Source organism: Ascaphus truei, chromosome 1 (genome assembly GCF_040206685.1).
Source record: "Ascaphus truei isolate aAscTru1 chromosome 1, aAscTru1.hap1, whole genome shotgun sequence".
In the NCBI taxonomy this organism is placed as follows: Eukaryota; Metazoa; Chordata; class Amphibia; order Anura; family Ascaphidae; genus Ascaphus; species Ascaphus truei.
Window position 1 is genome coordinate 75854640 of NC_134483.1, and position 20542 is coordinate 75875181.

The window sequence follows — 20542 nt, forward strand, 5'->3', positions numbered from 1 at the left end:
AAATTCTGTATCAAATTTGAAATTGAAGGTTTAGAATTTATTTCGGAAGGAGTTTCAATAGGGGTGCAGCCTCAGGTCTGAGCCATTGTGTTCTTGGGTTTGGCTTGGCGTAGGTTACAAGGTGGCTACTGCAATAGGCAAGCAAAGTCAGGACCAAGCAGGGGTTGGAAACAGCAATAGATGGGATAAAGTACAAACAGGAACAGGAAACAGAGGTCTAAATAGGGCTGGCTGCAGGGAATTGACATGTACAGGTTATCAAGTCATTAGAAGCTTTCAGACAGGTCCTGATCAGAAACAGCACTCCCGGTGGCAGAGAGGGAGTATTGCCAACTGGAAGGGAGAGAGCACACACACACACACACACACACACACACACACACACACACACACACACACACACACACACACACACACACACACACACACACACACACACACACACACACACACACACACACACACACACACACACACACACACACACACACACACACACACACACACCTTAATATAGCATAGTAGCAGTTACAGATTCATTCCATCATTGGAGATCTATCTCCTAAACCATCCCTCCAAATAAATTAGGGAGACATGCCTGTGCTGAAAAAGGAGCACACCTGGAAGGGAGATATTTATATGTACTTTGCATAGCCATTACATCAACTATATACTGTATAGAGTTGATAAAGGTGCCAACCTGAAATCAGACCCAACAGGACCCACAACCACTGCTTTTCTAGGCCAAATTTCTAGTAGTGTGGCAAAACCAGCCGTCACATCCTACTTTTGTGCTGCTCACACACGTAGCTATTAATGTTTCTCACAGGTATCTCAGGTGTGCTCCACAGGGAACATTAATCTGTGCAACCAGGAAATGGTCTGCTTTTAATGAAGCCAGGGAGAGAGAGCTACTACAGGTATGTGCACTCATTTTGGTGCTACATGAAGGCAATGCCAAAAAATGGCCACGGTAGAAAAGGGACACATTCACTGTGCCATCTGCCATACATCGATTTGAAATACTTTATTTTACAATATAATAATAAAAAAAACCTCTACAAATTGTAGGAAGTGATTCCACTTGTCAACCCAATAACACTTTGTGTGCTGTGGGGAACAAGTTTAAGGCACCGTAGGAATAGAGGATGTCCGAACCAACCGCAGCAGAATAGGAACCCACACAACCTCTGGTTATTCAGAACAGCTCTACCAGTGTGAGCTAAACCAGCTGATGACTAGCAGTGCATACTGCCTAACAGCATACAGTACCTCCTCTATTTTGTCAATTACATTTGTAACTTTGAAAGCACAAAGTAATAATATGTACTGAGGGCTGTGAGTTACTGAGGCTCGGTGACATTAAAGAAACAGAACATGGGCAACCTCGCTCTACTGGGTGAGAAGAAAATGGGTGACTTCTCTGCTGCTCTATCATTGTATATTGTAAGATTTCCAGTTCAGTTACATTATTATATTGTTATATTGTTATTAGGTAGAAATCTGGTAAATAAGAACAAATGCAACACATGCATTAGTCTGATTTGCAACAATTCTTCAATACAGACTACGTTGCCTACTTTAATTTACTATGACAGGCAAAGAATCTTATTACACATGAAGTCTTTTACAGCTGCAGACCAACAATATCCTACGTGGTTTTTTTTCTTTAATAAATCAGTTCTGTGCTATGAGAAAATGTATAGCATGAAATTATTATTTATTTTTTTATAACTTTGATTTTATTAGGTGATACAGTACATACATGGTAACACAACCCATTGGCTTTAGTATAATCACCCATTTTCTCCACCCTACCCAAAGAAACTGACAAACCGGACACACAAGACAGACAGGGAGACGTGACCAAAGGGTAGGAGGGTGGGAGGGGGGTGTGTGGAGGAGGCGACAACGTTGGTGGGAGTAGGGCAACCGCTCATTCTTCCCGCCTTCCAGGCGGCTGTTCGCTTTCTCATGAGATGGAGATGTTTATCTCCCCCGCTTGGAGAGTCCCCCAATCTTAGGGCTCCTGCCTACTCCTCAGGCCTGCTGTCGCTTTGTGGTCATGGATCAGTTTGGTCACCGGAGGACGCTTTTTTGACTATCATTGCAATATTGTGGTATTATCTACCCCAGGGATGTCTGTCTGAGCCAGCCAAGGGGACCAAACTTTTAGAAAATTGGAGCCGGTGTCGTTGACCAGACTTGTCAACTGTTCCATCCGGCAATCAAACCAAATTCTATTCCTGATTTTGGGTATAATTGGAATATCTGGTTGCTTCCATAATGCTGCGATCTCGCACCTGGTGGTAGTTGCAAAATGTGTAATTAATTTATGTGTTGCGTTCGAGAGCCCCCGGATCCGCCTGCCCAATAAGAACAGCCACGGGTCCAGGGGGATCTCCACACCGAGCAGTCGTTGCAGCCACTCCCTAATTTCCACCCAAATCGGAGCCACCCTCGTGCAAGACCACAGCATGTGGCGTAAGTCCGCTCGTTCCCCGCACTGCTTGGGGCAGAGTGGTGAATAACCTTTGACAAATTTGGATAGTTTAGTTGGGGTATAGTACCAACACATCAGGACTTTATATGCGTTCTCCTTTAATGTGGTACAGGTAGAGCTTTTAGCTGCTGCCTGCAGGATCCTGTCCCAGTCCTCGTCTTCTAATGTCTCTCCTAAATCTGCTTCCCACTGTCTCATATAACTAAGTCTGGGTTCGTCCTCTGTCTCTGGGCAGACCACTTCCCTGTACATCCTAGAGGTTAGTCCCTCGTGTCCGTTCCTCTTGAACACAACTGCTAAAAATTTGTTCTCCGGGGCCGAATAGGGGCTTTGTTATAGAATGCCCCTGATCTGGAGGTATCTAAAGAATTCTGAGTTAGGAATGTTTTTTTCCTCTTTGATATGGTCAAAGGTTTTAACATATTTTCTACCTTCCAGATCTTTTAGTCGGAGATACCCTGATCGAATCCAATTTGAAAAACTAGAGCTATCCAATCCTGGAGCAAAGTCTGGGTTACCCCAAATGGGGGTCATCAATGAGTTCAGTGTTGTGAGAGAACATCTGAATTTGGCAGCCTCCCAAATCTTCAAGGAAATTAAAATGGCCTGCAGCGGTGTGGACCGGCTTTTTTCAGGTAACCACATTAGGTTCTGCAATTCTATGGGTGCGCAACATTCTTTTTCCAATGCCACCCATCTCCGAAGGTTCGGATCTGCGTGCCACTGTAGGATTTGGCTCAATTGGGCTGCTTCGTAATAGGCAAACAGGCAAGGCACCCCCAACCCTCCTCTCGAGGTCGCCCTCCTCAAGATGTCTTTTTTTATTCTTGGGCCTTTTTTATTCCAGATAAACTTCGTTATTGTAGACTGTAACAAGAGGACATCGTCTTTTAATAGGGGGTTCAGGAGGGCCTGGAAAAGGTATAGCACCCGCAGAAGGAGATTAATTTTCACACTGTGAATTCGTTCAATCCAAGAGATGCCACACTCCGCCCATCTCCTGAGATCCTCTCGCAGAGTCATAAACAACGTGGGATAATTTGCCTTATATAAAGCTTTGTAATCCTTTGTGAGATAAACCCCTAGGTATTTGATCATGGAGGGTTGCCACTTAAAGTTGAAGTTTAGTCCAATTAGCTTTTCTACTGGTTTAGGTACATTTATGTTGAGGGCTTCTGATTTGGCCTGATTAATTTTGAACCCTGAAATTTGATTAAAATTCCCCAGAATTGAAAAAACATTGGGCAGGGAGGTAAGAGGATTGGATAATGTCAGAATCACATCATCCGCGTATAGCGCCACCTTGTGTGACTGCTCTTTTACTGATATTCCCAAAATATCTGGGTTATTTCTCAAATGTGCCGCCAAGGGTTCTATACAAAGTGCGAACAGCAAGGGAGACAGCGGGCATCCTTGCCTTGTACCGCTATGGATTTGAAATTGTTCTGATAGGAACCCCTGATGTCGTACCCTCGCCGCTGGCCCTCGTACAATGCCATAATGGCTCCCAGGAGACGTCCCTCGAAGCCAAATGCCTCCAGCGTCCCCCTCAGATAGGGCCAATCGATCCTATCGAAGGCTTTTTCTGCGTCCAGACTCAATACCATTAACGGAATATTTTGCTTTTGTGCCAGATCAATCAAATCGATTATTCGTCTGGTATTGTCTGCCGCTTGCCTTCCTCCGATGAAACCTACCTGATCTGGATGAATCAATCTGGGAAGGACGGTACCCACTCTATTAGCTTGGAGAAATTTTTTATATCCGTATTGATTAACGAGATGGGCCGGTAGCTTTTACAGTCTGCCGGGTCCTTTCCAGATTTATGGATCAGGGAGATAGACGCCTGAAGCATCTGTGCTGGGAATGAGGCCCCTTGCAAGACCGAATTAAAGAGTTTTAGCAATTTTCAGGTATTTTTTGTAATATAGGTTTGAGAAGCCATCTGGACCGGGCGCCTTGGCAGGCTTAAGAGACTTTACAACTTCCGTTAACTCTTCTAAAGAGAAGTCATTCTGTAACGCTTCCCTCTCCGCCCAGCTCAATGTCGGCAATTTCGCCCGATTTAAAAATTCCCGGAGACTATCCCTCGTTTTATGATTGTGTATGACCTTGCCTCCATCGTAGAGCGTCTCGTAGTAGCTTTTAAATTCCGCCACGATCCGCTTAGGATTCGAGGTAAGTTCTCCCCCCTGCGTGCAAATAGATTGAATGTGGTAGTTTGGTATTTTGTTTCTAAGTCTGTTAGCTTGGAGGGTGTCCGGCTTGTTCGCCTTCTCGAAAAACCTGCGCTTAGTCCAGCTAAACTCCTTCTCAGCTTTGGAGGCCAATCGAATGTTTAACTGACGTTTGATATCTAAAATTTCTTTTATGAGTTGCTGTGAGGGATGCCAATTTCTCCTGCAGCTCTTTAGTCTGACGCTTCTACTCTCTTTTGCGTCTAGCAGCTAGCCACATAAGAGATCCCCTGAGGGTAGTCTTATGGGCCTCCCACAAAGTTGCGTGTGATGACACACTACCCTCGTTCTCAGTAAAATATTCCTTGATCTTCTCTCCTACTTCTCTCACAATTGTTGGAATTTTTAACAACAGCTCATTTAGTCTCCAGCTTGCTCCCGGCCTGTCTAGTAAATTTAGTGTGCACCGCAGCTCTATAGGTGCATGGTCTGACCACGAAATGTCGTGTATCCCCGAGTGGGAGACCACTGGAACCAGTCTATTAGACACAAGGAAGTAGTCTATCCGGCTGTAGCGGTTATGGGGGTGGGAGAAGAAAGTGTAGTCCTTAATCTGTGGGTGTTGCTCCCTCCAGATATCCACTAGCTGGCCGTAGTCCTTGTGTAATCTTTATTACGTCCTGTCTGGGGGGGGGAGGCTAGATGCTGTGCATCGGTCGAGCTTGGGGTTCAATGTCCTGTTTAAGTCCCCTGCTACAATCATGTTTCCCTTTGCTTCCTTGTGCAATTTCCGGAAAAAAAATTCTGCAGCCGGTTCGCATGGTGCATATATTGACACCAGCGTAAGGGGCTGGTCCTGTATGGATCCCACAAGGATAAGGAATCTACCTTCCCTATCCCCCACCTTCTTCTCTAGCATAAACGATATCCTATTATGGATTGCTATGGCTACACCTCTCTTCTTTTCCTGTGCTGATGCTAGGTGTATTATTTTAAAGTACTTATCTAAAAATTTTGGGAAACTACCCCTGGAGAAGTGAGTCTCTTGGAGAAAGAATGTCAACCTTATGACGTTTGTAATCCTTAAGGGCCAACTTACGTTTTGCTGGGCTGTTAAAGCCTTTAACATTGTGGGAAATACACCTGCTCTCATTATTCATTTTGCTTAATTCGTGACCTGTCTCCGTCGGTGTGCTCCCGAGCTGTTCTGCCCCTGTCAGGCGGCGTGCTGTTCCCAGCTCTGTCTTCTCCGACTTCCCCGTCCCCTTCCTTGCTCTCACATGTGGGGGGAGGGGTGAGGGGTGGCAGGGAGTGACACAGAAGGAAAAACCAGAAGGGGAGACAAAAGTGAAAACACAACATGAATACATGCACATAAAAAACAATTTGTCGTCGGCTCCAGGGCCTCCCCGCCCTGTAGCCAAGTCCAGCACCTTTGGGGTGACGGCTCTCGTGGATCCCTGTCCACGACCCGCAATTATCCCCCAACGGGTCCATTTATCGGGTTCCAGGGGAACCCACCTCCCCCGGACCCAACTGAGACCCATGCCGACCCCGGGGTATGTAACTCCTCCTCCACCCCATGTCCGCGCTCTCTACACACCCATCTTCTCCTTCTAATCTAAAACTTTAAATGCCCCAACTTGCCTGTGTGAACTTTGGTGCATCCTACTGCTTATAGGTCCCTGCAGCTTGCTTGGCGTTTACATCCTAACAGTCTACCTTTGATATAATTATGATGGTTATTATCACCCCCCTCGTACCTCCCACTAGTCTCCATCCTAATTCCTCACTGTCTCCTACCTCCTCTTCCCTTTTCTAACCTCCCTTCCTTACATTTTCCAGTGCCTCTCCTCGATCTGTCTCCTGTCGCCCTGTATTCTATTCTACCCTCTCCTTCCTGCTCCTCGGGCCCCCTCTCCTTCCTACTCCTCTGCCCCCTCTCCCCCCCTCTCCCCCCCTTCTTGCCCTGTATTATCCCCGTCCATCTCTTATTCCCTCCCCTTCTACATTCCGCTCCATGTCCGGCAACTTAAATTGCGCCTGTAGGGGGCTTTCCAGACCCATGTGTTGCTCCCCGATGCGTTCTCGTGTCCCGGTGACGTCATCTGCACCATCCAAGATGGCTTCCCTCCTTTCGGCTCATTGTGATGACGACTTCCGGTTTCCGGACGCCATTTTGGATTTTCCTCTGCCTCGAGGAGGATGGAGCGCGCGCTCTCCTCCCGCCTTTTCACCTCTTCCGGGTTCTGCGCCTCAAGCTGGATCCAGAGAAGCGCCATCTCGACCGCCATCTTCTCTCCACATCCAGGTCGGGGAGCAAAAGTATTTACCCCTTCTTTTAACAGGAGCTGTCGCCGAGCTTTTAGGTTGGTGTGGGATCTTCGCGGCCCAACTGTGGGCTGCTATTCCCCTGTATCCTACTGACAGGGGCATTGTAGGTGACCTGGCAACTCATATTGGTAGATCCTACGATTCAACAGGCAGGCATTTTTTTCCATAGTGAACTGGACAACTTTTAATAATAACTGAGCCGCTGCGGTGGCTATTTTAGTCTTTCATCTCTTGCTCCCTTTAGCCTTGGGCGAGCCAACCCCTCCACTCCACTCGGGCTCTAGTGACTCTGCTTCCTCAGCCTCCCTTGTGGGGGCCCCCTTCAGGCCCAACTTGGCTAGGAATTCCGGCCCTTCCGTGGGATCTTTCATTGTGATGGCCCTCCCGTTCCTCGCCACCAACAACCCAAACGGGAAGGTCCATCTATACCGCACGTTCTGGTCCCGTAAGATCTTTGTGACTGGCAACAAGCTGCGGCGTCTAAGCAGTGTGACAGGGGACAGATCCTGGAAAATGAGCATTCTGCTGCCCTCAAATTCCACCGTTGGTAGGGCCCTCGTTTGGCGCAAAACTGCCTCCCTGGTAGTATAGAAATGCAGCCGGATGATAATGTCCCGGGGCTGCTCATTTTGCACTGGTCGGGAGCGGAGGGCTCTATGGCAGCGATCCATGGCCAGAGCTTCCTTTCCACAATCAGGCAGCAGGGACTCCAGCCAGCGCGCGATGAACTCCTCACAGTCTCCTACCTCTTCAGAGACCCCCCGTATTCGATTATTCCGCCTGTCGCGGTTCTCTGCATCTTCCTGACGTTCTTTCAACTCGTCTATTTGCCGCTGTAAGTCTCCAGTCTTTTTTTCCGTTTTCTTAACTACTTTGATCGTGTGATCCACTTTATTTTCCAAGTCGTCCGTTCTTGTTCCTAGCTTCACGACATCCCTCTTTAATCTCAGCCTGCAGGAGAGACTTTAGGTCGTTATACAGCCTTTCAAAGTCACAACGCCGTACTGGTAAAAGTGATTGATTATTGAGCCCTTCCTCCTCGCCTTCTTGCTCAGTGTCCGTGTCGGGGTTTGAAGCAAGCGCCATTTCCCCTGTCCCGCCACTCGAGCCAGCTCCTCCAAAGTAAGTCCTGACGTCCGCCAATTTTTGCTTCTTCTGGCTTGCTGGCTTTTTCGGGGCCATCCTTGTATGTTTAGTCAGTGTTTCCTCGCTTTTTATTATAAAATTCGCACTTTTCGGGGTGTTAACAAAATTTTCGGTGAGCGCAGCACGGAGCTAGACACTTATGCTACCATACCCGTGGCCTTCGTGCATGCGCCTCGTTAGCATGACATTTTTAATGTAGTACAATGCAACAAACAGAACAAATCGATTGTCAACTTAGCTAATTACTTATTGTGTGGTTTTTATTGATGCACATATTAAAAGGGAAAAAAAAAATTCAAAAAAGAACCGGCAGTCCAAGCTGCCATTTTTTTTTATTTTTTCCTTTTAACATGTGCATCAATATAATTTACACAATGATAAGTAATTAGCCAAGTGGCCGATAGATCCGTTCTCCTGTGATCGATCTGCGAAGATTCAGTTTGGGGGTTCACTAAATGGCTGTCTGTGCAGCAGAAGATGCAAAGTTCTGTGGGGAAGATCAAGTGACCAGGCAGTCACTAGATACAATTGGTGCACTACTAGAGGGCAGGGCTCAAAAAAGGGGGTGTGCCAGAGCCTGTTTCAGAAGAGGAAGGGGATGTAACTTTGTAAATGGTTGCTATACAAACAAAAAGGATTTTTACATTTAAAAAAAAAAAAAGTCAGAGTTGTTTTTGAAAATGTAAAATAAAAAACCCAAAACCCAAAACCCACTATTTTCTCATAGTACATTTTCTTTCGAGGCAAGCATCTCTGGAGTAGGGGGTCCCCAGAACAGAAGGGAATTCAGGTCCAGAGAACCCCTGCTTCGAGTGTATATATATAAAAAAAAAAAATGCATGGGACCCCCAAATATTACAGATTTCAGTCCTTGCAGGTTAACAACTGCAGAACATTTATGTAACCCCGAGTACGAAGGACAATTCCTATAGATAACCTGTTCTGCAGGTTAATAGGTACATGATCATTCCACCTAATCAACTAGCAATATATTAAAAGTTGACAATGTGGGAGGTGATCAGCTTCAGAAACAGTGCCTAAGGCATCAACAGAACTCCCAACACAGACAGGTAACCAAACAAATGCAATAGAAGAATGATGCTTGTATCCTGTTATTAAGCGATGTTTACAGAATCCAGAACATATGAAAACATTCACTTTTAGCTAGAATTGGGTGTAAATATGATGATTTTTTTTGGTCCTCTGATTATTTTGAAATGTAAAAAATTAAATGAGTTGTGTTGCTTTAACGGGTTTTGATAGCCGTGATTCAGAAAGGTTGCAACTTGAGCTAACAGTTAAATGATTTGGTCTCCAAACTACAGCACCTCAGAGTTGGAACTTAATGAGAAACTGAATGGTGGAAAGAAATGTATTTATAGACACAAAGCACGTTAAAAAGGAACAGCCCCCACCTACGATGAAAGTGAACTAAGGACAGTGCCATGTTTAGTACGGTAAATAAAGCTGGTTGGTATCCAAATATTTTTTTATTATTTTTAACGGTCTGTGCAAACTCTTGATTTACATACAGTAACAAGTCTCAGTTAATCATGTTTACAAAATAACTTTGAAAAATGACTTACAAATCCTTAAAGGTGTTGGATTAAAACAGGTCACTTTCACTACTGAAATAGTGGGTCCCTGCCTGAAATGCAAAATGATTGGCAGCTGCAAAGCTTGGCAGTATATATACCCCTGAAAACAAAATCCAAAATTGGAATAACAAGATCCTATGACAAAGAAATTCATCAATTGCAAGTCAATGAGGGTGATCCATATGGCCACGTGTAAATGTGTAATGAAGTATGTGGGCAAACACATGGGAACCATCAGAAACTAGATACTCCCATATCAAAGCAAGGAGAAATAGGGTGCTCAACCCCAGTATAACTTCATCCAGATAAAGACTGTTATTACAGTATATAACAATTCATGAAGAAACCAGTGGGAGCGAGTATAATATATAGACCATTGAGTCACTTGAATAAACACATGAAAGTACTCAACTATTGCAGTCTTAAAGTCTCTAACCCACTCGCATCATCTCCAGGAATAATCAGTTGCGTGCCAGCCATGAAGGGAAATCCAGAAGCAGTAAGAAGAGAACAAATAGCGCACAGCCAGGGAGCCAGGTGGAGATAAAAATAAAATTCCATTTATTTCAGTGCATTGCTGATGACATCTTCACCCCGTTGGGAGCAGAAAAACACACCTCCTATGTGTTTCGGACCGGTAGGTCCTTTATCAAGGAGTCTGGTAGATGGAGCAATCAGTTACCTTATATACCCGTAACTTCATTAAACTAATTAGACAAATCTGTGCACGATCGTGTAAAAATCCCCATTGTGCATGCGCGTGACGTCACGCGGGGCGCCACCACAAAGGCACCAAGGCCTGTGGGGCGTTTGTCTAATTAGTTTAATGAAGTTACGGGTATATAAAGGTAACTGATTGCTCCATCTACCAGACTCCTTGATAAAGGACCAACCAGTCCGAAATGCGTAGGAGGTGTGTTTTTCTGTCCCCAACGGGGTGAAGATGTCATCAGCTATGCACTGAAATAAATGGAATTTTATTTTTATCTCCACCTGGCTCCCTAGCTGTGCGCTATTTGTTCCCTTACTACTCCCATATCAAGACACGTGAATCAAGTCCACAGGGGACACACAACATGCCTACAATTTCAATGCATTAATCAAGTCTTGGGGTATTAGAACAGTTGACTTGGATATCGTTCTACAATGAACTGAGGAAAAATGGATATATACCCTGGGCACCCTGACACAAAGGGCCTGAATGAAGGCTTTGTATATTCAGCCCTCTTATAAATTACAAGTTTGAGAAAGTTGGAAAGTGCAAGTAGGCAGAACACTGACAAAAACAAAAAACACTGTAGAATTATAATATAGTAACAATGTACATCAATTGAATACATTTGAAATTATATAGGCCCATAAAACTAAACAGACGTTCAGGAGTTAAACTTTTCTCTTGTACAGGCCAGGAATATTAAGCATATATTGAATTGCCTGCAGATACTGTAGCGGTTTAATTATACCATTGCGAAGACAAAATGTAAGGCTATTCCTAACAGAATCAGGGCTCTGCTTATATACTGTACCACAATCTAGATTACAAAAGAAATCCATAAAACCAGTAGTCTAGCACAGGGGTGGGCAACCTATTTTTCAATGTAGCCACAGGTGTGGCGAATTAGAAGTGAAAATAGCCACAGCATGTAAAAATTGAGGCATTATGTTGCGCATGCGAAAATTTTAAACAACACACACTGATTGAACAAGTTTATAAATTCTCCCATCACAACCCCCCTCATCCTCTCACCCCCCTCTTCATTGTCCTCTCACACCACCACCACTACCCTCCTCCTCATCATTACCTCACCCCCATCTCATTTAACCCCCATCATCATGATCTCCCCCAGTCCCTTTCAGCAGTCCCCTCATCATCAAGCAGCCCCCCGTCCTATATGTAGGGCACATAGGAGGGTGCATAACGCGCGGGGCGTAGGGCAGGGGAACTGTGTCGGCGGGAGGCGGTAACTCCGCAGCAGCAGTGGGGGCAGGGTGGGTGCCGTGTGGACAGGCTTGGTGCAGCTGTGGGGAAGTGGGGGTGGTCTTGGCAGCATGGGAGGGGATGCTGAGGGCAGCGTGAGTGGGGATGATGAGGACAGCACAAGAGGAGAGGGTCAGGGCTGCGCGAGAGGGGAGGTTCAGGGCAGCGCAAGACGGGAGGGTCAGGCCAGCGTGAGAGGGGAGGGTCAGGCCAGCGTGAGAGGGGAGGGTCAGGGCAGTCTGAGAGGGGGTGGTCTGGGAGCATGAAAGCAGCATGAGTGGGGATCTGGGCAGCAGGAGAGGACATCAGGTTCTGATGGGGGTACCTGGGCATGGGGGAGGGGTATCCTAAGCCTGGTGGTGGGTGCTTATGCAGGCTGTGGGGGTTTAGAGAGGCTGTGCTGGGGGCTGCTCCCCGGGTCTATGGCTCATGGTGGAGCTGATCAGTACAGCCAAAGTCACTCTCAACCCCCTGATAGTGGCTGGGGCCGGCTGGCTTCTCCCTCCCTGCACAGCTGAGGAGCAAGCACCGGAGTGAGGCTGGAGAGCTTTCTCTCTGTGCTGCTGCAGCTTCTCCTGTCCCTGTGGCTGCCTGTGCGGTAAGAAGCAGGGGGGAAAAAGGGAGGGGGAGAGGAGGAGAGAGTGAGAGCTTCCTCTCCGTGCTACTTCTCTTGTCCCTGTGGCTGCCGATGCAGTAAGAAGTAGGGGGAGGGGAGAGGGCTTCCTCTACGTGCTGCTGCTCTTTCTCCTGTCCCTGTGGCTGCCGGTGCAGTAAGAAGCAGGAAAGGGGGGGGGGGGGGGAGAAGGGGGCAGAGGGGCTAGGCTACCATTCGTCACAGTTTCACTGCCAATTCGCCACACCCTGGCCATTGCCCACCCTGGGTCTAGCATCATTATTCCAGCTCCTGGAAAATAGAACTATTTGTAAGCAGCAAGATACTTTTTACGATTCTGTGAAAAAATGTACAGCACAATGGCTGTAAACAGAAACAGTTTTTAGATACAATTGTACTCATGATTAGATCTGTGAAATAACACAGTTTCGAGGAATAGCAGCCATGCGTGTAACACCACTATTATGGGCTCTTTTAGTGCTTGTGAAACAGTCCAAGAGGTGGTAACAGTCCTCTGGCTACTTCCCATTAGTCCAGGGAACAAATCAGGGAAAAGGGCTAATAGCCTGCTAGCTACCGAGCAAAAAGCCAATTGGTAGCCACCTGGCTTCTTGGCTGGTTTGGTGGGGACCGTTACCCGACTTGATACCCCAAAACATCCTGGTTCTCTTCAGGAACACAAAAGGGAGATGTGACTAGGACCCTCCTAGCTACCTAGCCCTGTGTGGTGGGGATCACCAGCTGAGGGGGTGGATACCCCAAAATCGTACATCTGGGGGTCGCCACAGCTCACTCCTGAATGTCACTGAGGTCCTGCAGCCACGCTGGGATCATCAATGGGGGGGTGACTGATGACCCTCCCCCACGATCCAGCTCTCAAGTCTCCAGCAGACGCTGCCCACAAATACTGCAGCATCCGTGCCGAAGACCATTTGCGGAACTCCATACAGGGGCTCTCACACAGGCCCCTGTCAGCTCTATTTCAGACAGGGGAGGACAATGCTTCAGCTTTTAAATGGAAGTCCTCTCAGCAGGTGGTCGGTCTCTCCCTGGTTCCCTACAATGAGCCTAAGGTAATTGCATTAAAAATAGTCCAGGCATAGTCCCTGGAAAGGCAAATGCATGGGCTTCCCCTCCCCATGCATGTCTGAAACAGCCCCACAGATTACAGCTCTCTTGCAAATTAAGTCCAGGGAACACATCACTGTACACACACACACACACACACACACACAAACCTCTGGTGCCCAACATTAACCACTTGGATATCAGAGTACAATCCAAACGACAAAAGGGAAGCAGAACAGGGCTTCACCTTTAATTTTGGAATTTAAAATTGCTGATGCAACGTGTGCGTGCGAAATAGCTATATATGTTCGTTAGTATTAGGCGATTTCCTTTTTTATTTGGAACGATTTATGTCATAGGACAAGCTTTCGAGAGTTTTCCTCTCTGCCTCATGTCAACAATACTGATTGACAAAAGGAATCTATGGCTAAAACAGTGTGGGAGAGCGGGGGGGGGGGGGGACACAGATGTACTGTAGATTAGGTAGGGCGAGAAAGTTTTTGAAGACATGGAAGGGTGTAAAACTGTGACAAGGAACAGCATGGAGGGGGAAGGTGTGGATAAAGAGAGATGGAGAGGCAGACAGGATAATGAACCAATTCTGATATGGGGTTTCTCACACACTATCTGCATGAAGTCCTTTTGTTTTGGTGTCAAAGTTTAAATGTTTTCCCTTCTTGGGTGCGTTTAAAACATTTCATTGAGGATTTTTATTTTTAAATCATTTATGGAATGATCCGGTTGTTAGAAATGATGTCCGACAGGTGAGCAGTATCTTCCTTCTTCGTAGTGTAGTATAGAGCAGCGGTGCGCAAACTGTGGGGCGCGACCCCCAGGGGGGGCGCGACACTGCCGACGGGGGGCGCGGGGTTTACAGAGGCCCCGCGCGCTTCCCGAAGGCACTTAAATTAAGTGCCGGGGGAGCTGCAGGGCCTCTGTAAACCTAATTTACCGTGGCTCCGGCGGCTTCCTCCCTGTGTTGCCATGGCAACGCGGCGTCAAAATGACGCTGCGAGGTCATGTGACGTCACGTTGCTATGGCAACGTGACGTCATTACGCCGGAGCGCGGGTAAGTTGGGGTTGGGAGGGGGGCGCGGGAGTGAGGGGACAGCCGGCAGGGAGGCGCAGGGAAAAAAGTTTGCGCCCCCCTGGTATAGAGTGTCTGTGCATATTCATTCTGCCTTAAAGTTTTTGGCTGGTTTCCCCAATGTAGCATCCTTGGTCACATTTGTTGCATTGAACCATATACACCACATTCCTGGATGTGCAGCAGTAAGATCCTTTAACATTGAGTTTTCCATGGTTGTGACTGGAATGTGGTGTATATGTTTCTCACACACAATCAGAATAGTTTGTAATTATCCCGTCTTTCTCTCTTGTCCACACCTTCACCCCCCCCGCCATGCTGTTACTTGTCACCGTTTTACACCCTTCCATGTCTTCACTTTCGCACCTTATCTATAGTACATCTGTTTTTTTACCCTCCTCTCCCAAACACTGTTTTAGCCATAGATTCCATTTGTTAATCATTATTGCCGACCTGAGGAAAAGAGGAGAACTCTCAAAAGCTTGTCCTATGACAAATTGTTAGCCGCCACCACCCCCCCCCCCCCCCCAAAGTGTATCACCCAATACTGAAGAAATCATTTATTCTACACTAACAAAGCTGCTAAATAAATTTATTGTGAGCACATTCACATGTCTTAGGCCTTGGCCATGTTTAGCGCTTGCTGGCAGAAGCGTGCTGACGCGCGCTCCCGCTCAGCACTGAGCCCCTACAGCCGCAATTAGAGCGGCTTTAGTAGGGGCTCACCTGCGCTTCCGCGCGCTTGCGGAAGCGCAGGTCTTAGGGGAATTTAAAATTCCCCCGCTTGCCGGCGCGACAGGCCGGTCACATGAGCGGTTCGCCCAATGAGGGCGAACCAGTTCCGTGACATCACTGGCCCGCCCCCGGCCAGTGACGCGCCCACCCCCGCGCCCCCCCCCCCCCCCGACGGCCCGCTGACAGCGTGTGCGGTAAGCAACCGCAAGGCCAGGGAAAGCACCCGCTTTCCCTGCGCCTCAGCACGCCAGCAGGGAGCATGGCCGAGGCCTTAGACAGGTCTGCAACCCTGCCTTTCAACCATTATCACGTAGCATACAGTGCTTCCACTGCAGCAAGGGATTCTGGGAAACGACATGCAAATGAGCAGACGTGCCACCTTTGCCTGAAAGACCATATAAGCAAATGCAATGGTGGTGGGGTTTTTTGTTGCCTTTTTCACCCACCATAACATAAAATTATTTTTATGGGAAAATGTATATGTAACATTTAGCATTCACGCAAAGCCATTAAATAAATCTTACATTCTAAATCAACGATTAAATTTTTTTTTAAAAAAGGGTGTGTAAATTGGCCAGTGCCTCCAGTACACGTTGCAAAGTAGAAGAGAAACTGTAACTCCTCCACTGCCTGAGGATTCAGGGAACCCCGAGTGAGTTGTATACCATCGGTCAGAGCCTAACACAGCTCACAGAGAAGTCCTGCACTAATCCTTTTAAAACATAAGCCCTCCCCCCTGTCTGTCTACCCCTCCCCCCCCCACTCCCAGCCCCCATTCCAGCCCCCCCCCCCCCACTCCCAGCCCCCCTCCCCCTCCCAGCCCCCCCCCCCCCACCCCTCCCCCTCCCTTATCCCCAACTATTAAAAAACAATGTTGGCTAGCATGCACTCAATACAGTCGAACTTAAACAGTTTTATGTTATTGAAAAGTATGTACTCATTCCTGTAAATGTCAATGCAAATAAAAAAGATTGATACAAAAAAAAACATAACAGCGCAGTCTGCCAGGGCTCTAGGTTAAGGTCTCACTGTGTGTCTGGGTAAGGCGACAATACACCTGCTGCGGGGATTAAACAAAAACTACAGGAAGAGGGAGAAGTTTCCTCCCATCAGCCGAGCCCAGAGCCCAACCTCTCCAACTGGTATTTCCATATTATCCACCTCTCTTAACCAAGGCAGCAAGAAAGGAAGCGATGGCAAGAAAAGCAGTGACAGTTTGCGGCTGCTTGCCTATAAAACCAGCATTACATATTCTGACTGAAACTTCAGGCTGCCCGTGTCTTGCAACTTCAGCCCCACTGTAACGGCATAACTGCACGCACATCAAGAGTTTAGCTAGCATGCTTTTATATTAGCTATACATTTGTTTAATAACAAGGCCAATATCCCAAGTAAGAGCAATACAGTCGCAGGGAAGAAAAGCAATCTTTAGCCTTCATAAGTCTTGTTTACATGCACGTGGCAAACAGGTTTTTACAAGGTATTAACTCCTCCTGTGCTGGATTGGCTAGCAATACACAGATGTGGAGAACAATGGATATGAACCCCATTGCTGCCCTTTCAGATGGCAAAAAAGGTTGATGAGCTTTTGTCTGGTTGCAATAGACGTCCTACTCCAGAAACGAAGAATTGTGTTTAAATAAATAAGATTGGAAAAAAGGCACAATTTTAGCAGCAAGTGTAAATTAGGAGTGAGGAAGGAAAATCCAAAACAACACCTTCATATACCAAAACAACACCTTCATATACTAAATAACACCTTCACATACTACACATTAATCAGGTTTAAATGAAATTACCTTTTCCCTCCAATTAGTATCAACTTTTATATGAATGGTGTGGACTTATTCCACTGTGCATTGTGGGAAGGAGCACAACAACATTGTATGATTTTTTTATTATTATTATTATGGTTTTTTGTTTTTTGAAAGGAGTACAGATACTGTATGTCAATATACACAGACAATGGGAAGGAGGAGATGCCCATCACAAGGAACTTACCATCTAGAACTATGTATAACTACAGTATGAAAAAGTTAATCAGCACTAAAATCAGATTTTTAGGTGAATGTGATTAAAGTTTCACAATGAAACTACACAATGTAAAATGTCTGGTCAAGAAAATGAAGTTAAGCAATGGGACGGTGCCAAGGATGGGGTTAATAGTGTAGGCCCAACTGCTTCTAATCAACTACCAATGTACAACTGCTAGATACAGAAAATAAATATAATGACTAGAAGCACTTCCTCTAAATATACTCATATTTAATAACGGATTAATATAATAAAAATATCACAGGGCTAGAACGTGAACATTCACAACCTGTTATACTATCACTAAAATCCTGACTTCAAGTGATGACCAATCAAATGAATGGTGAAGATAAAATGATTTATCCAAGACTTGACAGAGGTGGTTCCTACCTGTGGTTGCAGGGGTGAGTGAGGCGTTTGATCTGTTCCTGCATCACAGCCCAGCAGCTAGTCCCACCTGTCAGGTCTATTCATACTGCGCTTATACCAAGTTTGTTTGTGAGTGTACATTTTTATGGATACTCCAATTAAATCCATTTAATACATTGATCATACACTATGGGGCATGTGCTTCTGAGAGATTGATATATAGAGATAGATAATACACACAGAGACACACACTAGAATGCCTGATTTCTGATGGTGCTTAACACCTCACCGCACCTATTGTGCAAACAATCTTTTCCATTAACTTTCAAGTTAATATTTACCAAACCCGATAAATATCATACATATAACCAGGACTGCCCTGATGACATCAATAGAGTGTGGATTACACGTCAAAAGATTCAAAAGGGAGGAGCTTTTGAGAAGTTTGTAGGTAACCAAGTTATTATGATTAATTTCCATTTACACAATCTGTCAGTGTCACAAACCTTCAAGCTGCTAAACTGGTTATTTTGAGGCTGTGGGGTAGTGAAGCAAACATCTTCCTCAAAGGCTGATAGATCACAAATAACAATTGCAGTTGGACAAACTGCTCAGGCTTTGCAAGTAGTGACAGAAGTTTCATTACGAAGGGAGTTAGAAACAGTGCACCAGAATGGCTGATAAAGCATGCATTTGTATTTCAACGTTAACAGCTCTTGAACAAAGAGGCTATTGATTGATACGTTAAAAAAAAAAAAAATTAGGATATATATTTCAATAACTCCCCCTCACCTTAAATTTTAAAACGTAACAAATACGTAGACAAATTACAATACAAACCTGAAAAAGCCCATGGACATAAACAGATCCCAATTCGTTTAAAACACCACTAGTCCATAAATTATATCATTCTTAAAACACTTATTTTGGGCAGAATAAGAATGCACATTTTTGAGCTAGAATGTGGTTATACAAGTATCCCTTTGATCAAAATGTTAAGCGCATGGTGTAGTAAAATCTGGATTAAACGCTTAAATCTCAACCAAAATTAATTTCCCTGCAGCACAATGCATGCAAACACCACAAGTCATGAGGGTGGTGTATATCATTCATTCCAGAAGAATGTGGCACTCCTGAAAACGGTTAAACAAGCCAGCTGTACTGTAAATACATGTTTGCTAATACATTCAAATGTGTAAAGTTTAGGAGCATGATGATCCCTGTTGGAGAGCAGAAACTTTTGCACATCAATGTGAACAAGATTCCTGTAGTCTCAAATTATTTCATTCACAAGAATCTTTTCCTGCCAACCCTACTGAAGTTATCACAACCTGAACAAAATCTACATTAATCATCTAGTGCACAACCCATACACATACTGTACACTTGTTTCCCCCAGAAGGAAGAAACCCCTTAAATTAGACTAAACCCACAGTAAAAAAAAAAAAAAAACATCTGAAATCGCAAGGGAAGAATATACGGTTACGGATTTGAGATTACTAGACTAGCACATGGATCAGACACAAGTCAAGACTCAGAAGGTGAACACCAAGCCCCTTGGCAGAAGTTGGAATGTAAAATACAGACACACCCAGTGAACACAGGCTGAGAGACTACTGAGAAGAAACACACACACAAGAAATGTTCAGCTGAAATAAAGAGCACATGGACACGCTGTCAGTAGTAGCATGATTACTGTGCTGGGGGGGGGAGAATAAATGGTGTAACAAAAAAATACAGCATGTACTTACCAGGAGCTGCACCTATTCCTCTTCACAGAGCAGATATCACCGCAGCACAGGACAAGGTTAAAAATAAAAAAATATATAAAGCGGCTCCGTGCTGCTTCAGATGATTGCACATAAGGTGGGTGGACTGATTCATTCACAGCCACATCCCCTCTCTCCGGGCGTTCCCACGTTATCCATGCGAGTGGGGAGTGGCTACAGCCTCAATCCTCATCCCTATTGAGTAGCAATGCATGACCTTGATAGAATAGCCCAATTACTGCATATACAGGTAGTCTCACGCCTGGGCGGTTTTACACTTCCGCAGACAAGTCCTCCATTGTAATATCTGATGCAGATCACCCAGGCGAACAACCACGTTGTGGCTTGCACTGAGGTAGTGTGAAGTGTGATGGTATTACTTATAGAGCAGGGGTGCTCACCTCCAGTCATCAACACCGCCAACCCATGTCAGAATTTCAGGATATTCCTGCTTCAGCACAGGTGGTTCAATCAGTCCCTGCTTCAGCACAGGTCTTGGACTGAGCCTCTAATTAAGTCACATTGTGCTGAAGCAGAGATCCTGAAAACCTGACCTGTTTGGGGGGGGAGCTACTTTTGTATTTGCAAACTTTTTGAAGAAATAGGGATCTACTTTAGAAAGCCTCTCTCCACTCCTTTTTTTTGTTTAGTTTATAACATGGATATCGCTTACATATTTCTAAAATACAGCCCAATGTGCTGTGCCTCAATGTTTCATAAGCCACTTTGATCGTTGGCACTAAAATAAAACAAGTCATGTACCATTTCTAAAAAAAATGCTTCATGATTTAAGATCATTTTAAATGTAAATCCCAAAGCTTACCTTTATACAATGTAATAGTAAATTCCACAACATATTCAGTTCATGCTGCTTGGAGCCAGTTGGGATTAATACATATCTGAAGAAAGAAAAATGTTAAGCAGTTTAGTATGGCAGTGAAAGGTGAGTTGGAAAGAGGAGAGTTGCGGTTTCCATTGAACTTTTTAGAAGTTTCGAAAAATCCATGAAAAATGAGATCAAACTTGTGGGGCCAAAAGTTCAACCGATATGGCCAAATTGTTAACAAATGTTTGCCCTTTTAGAGTGGCAAGGGAGCAGGCCCACATATGTTTAAAAAAAAAAAAACAGA

General features: G+C 45.4%; 1 protein-coding gene across 1 annotated transcript in view; it reads right to left on the minus strand.

Annotated features, from left to right (window-relative positions):
• LOC142489260 (very long chain fatty acid elongase 7-like) overlaps positions 1-19519 on the minus strand; it is a 62130-nt gene extending 42611 nt beyond the window's left edge. The window contains exon 1 of the mRNA XM_075589715.1: positions 19395-19519. The gene's annotated coding sequence lies outside the window, so the exon portion shown is untranslated. The remainder of the gene's footprint in view (positions 1-19394) is intronic.
• Positions 19520-20542: the final 1023 nt, after the last annotated feature.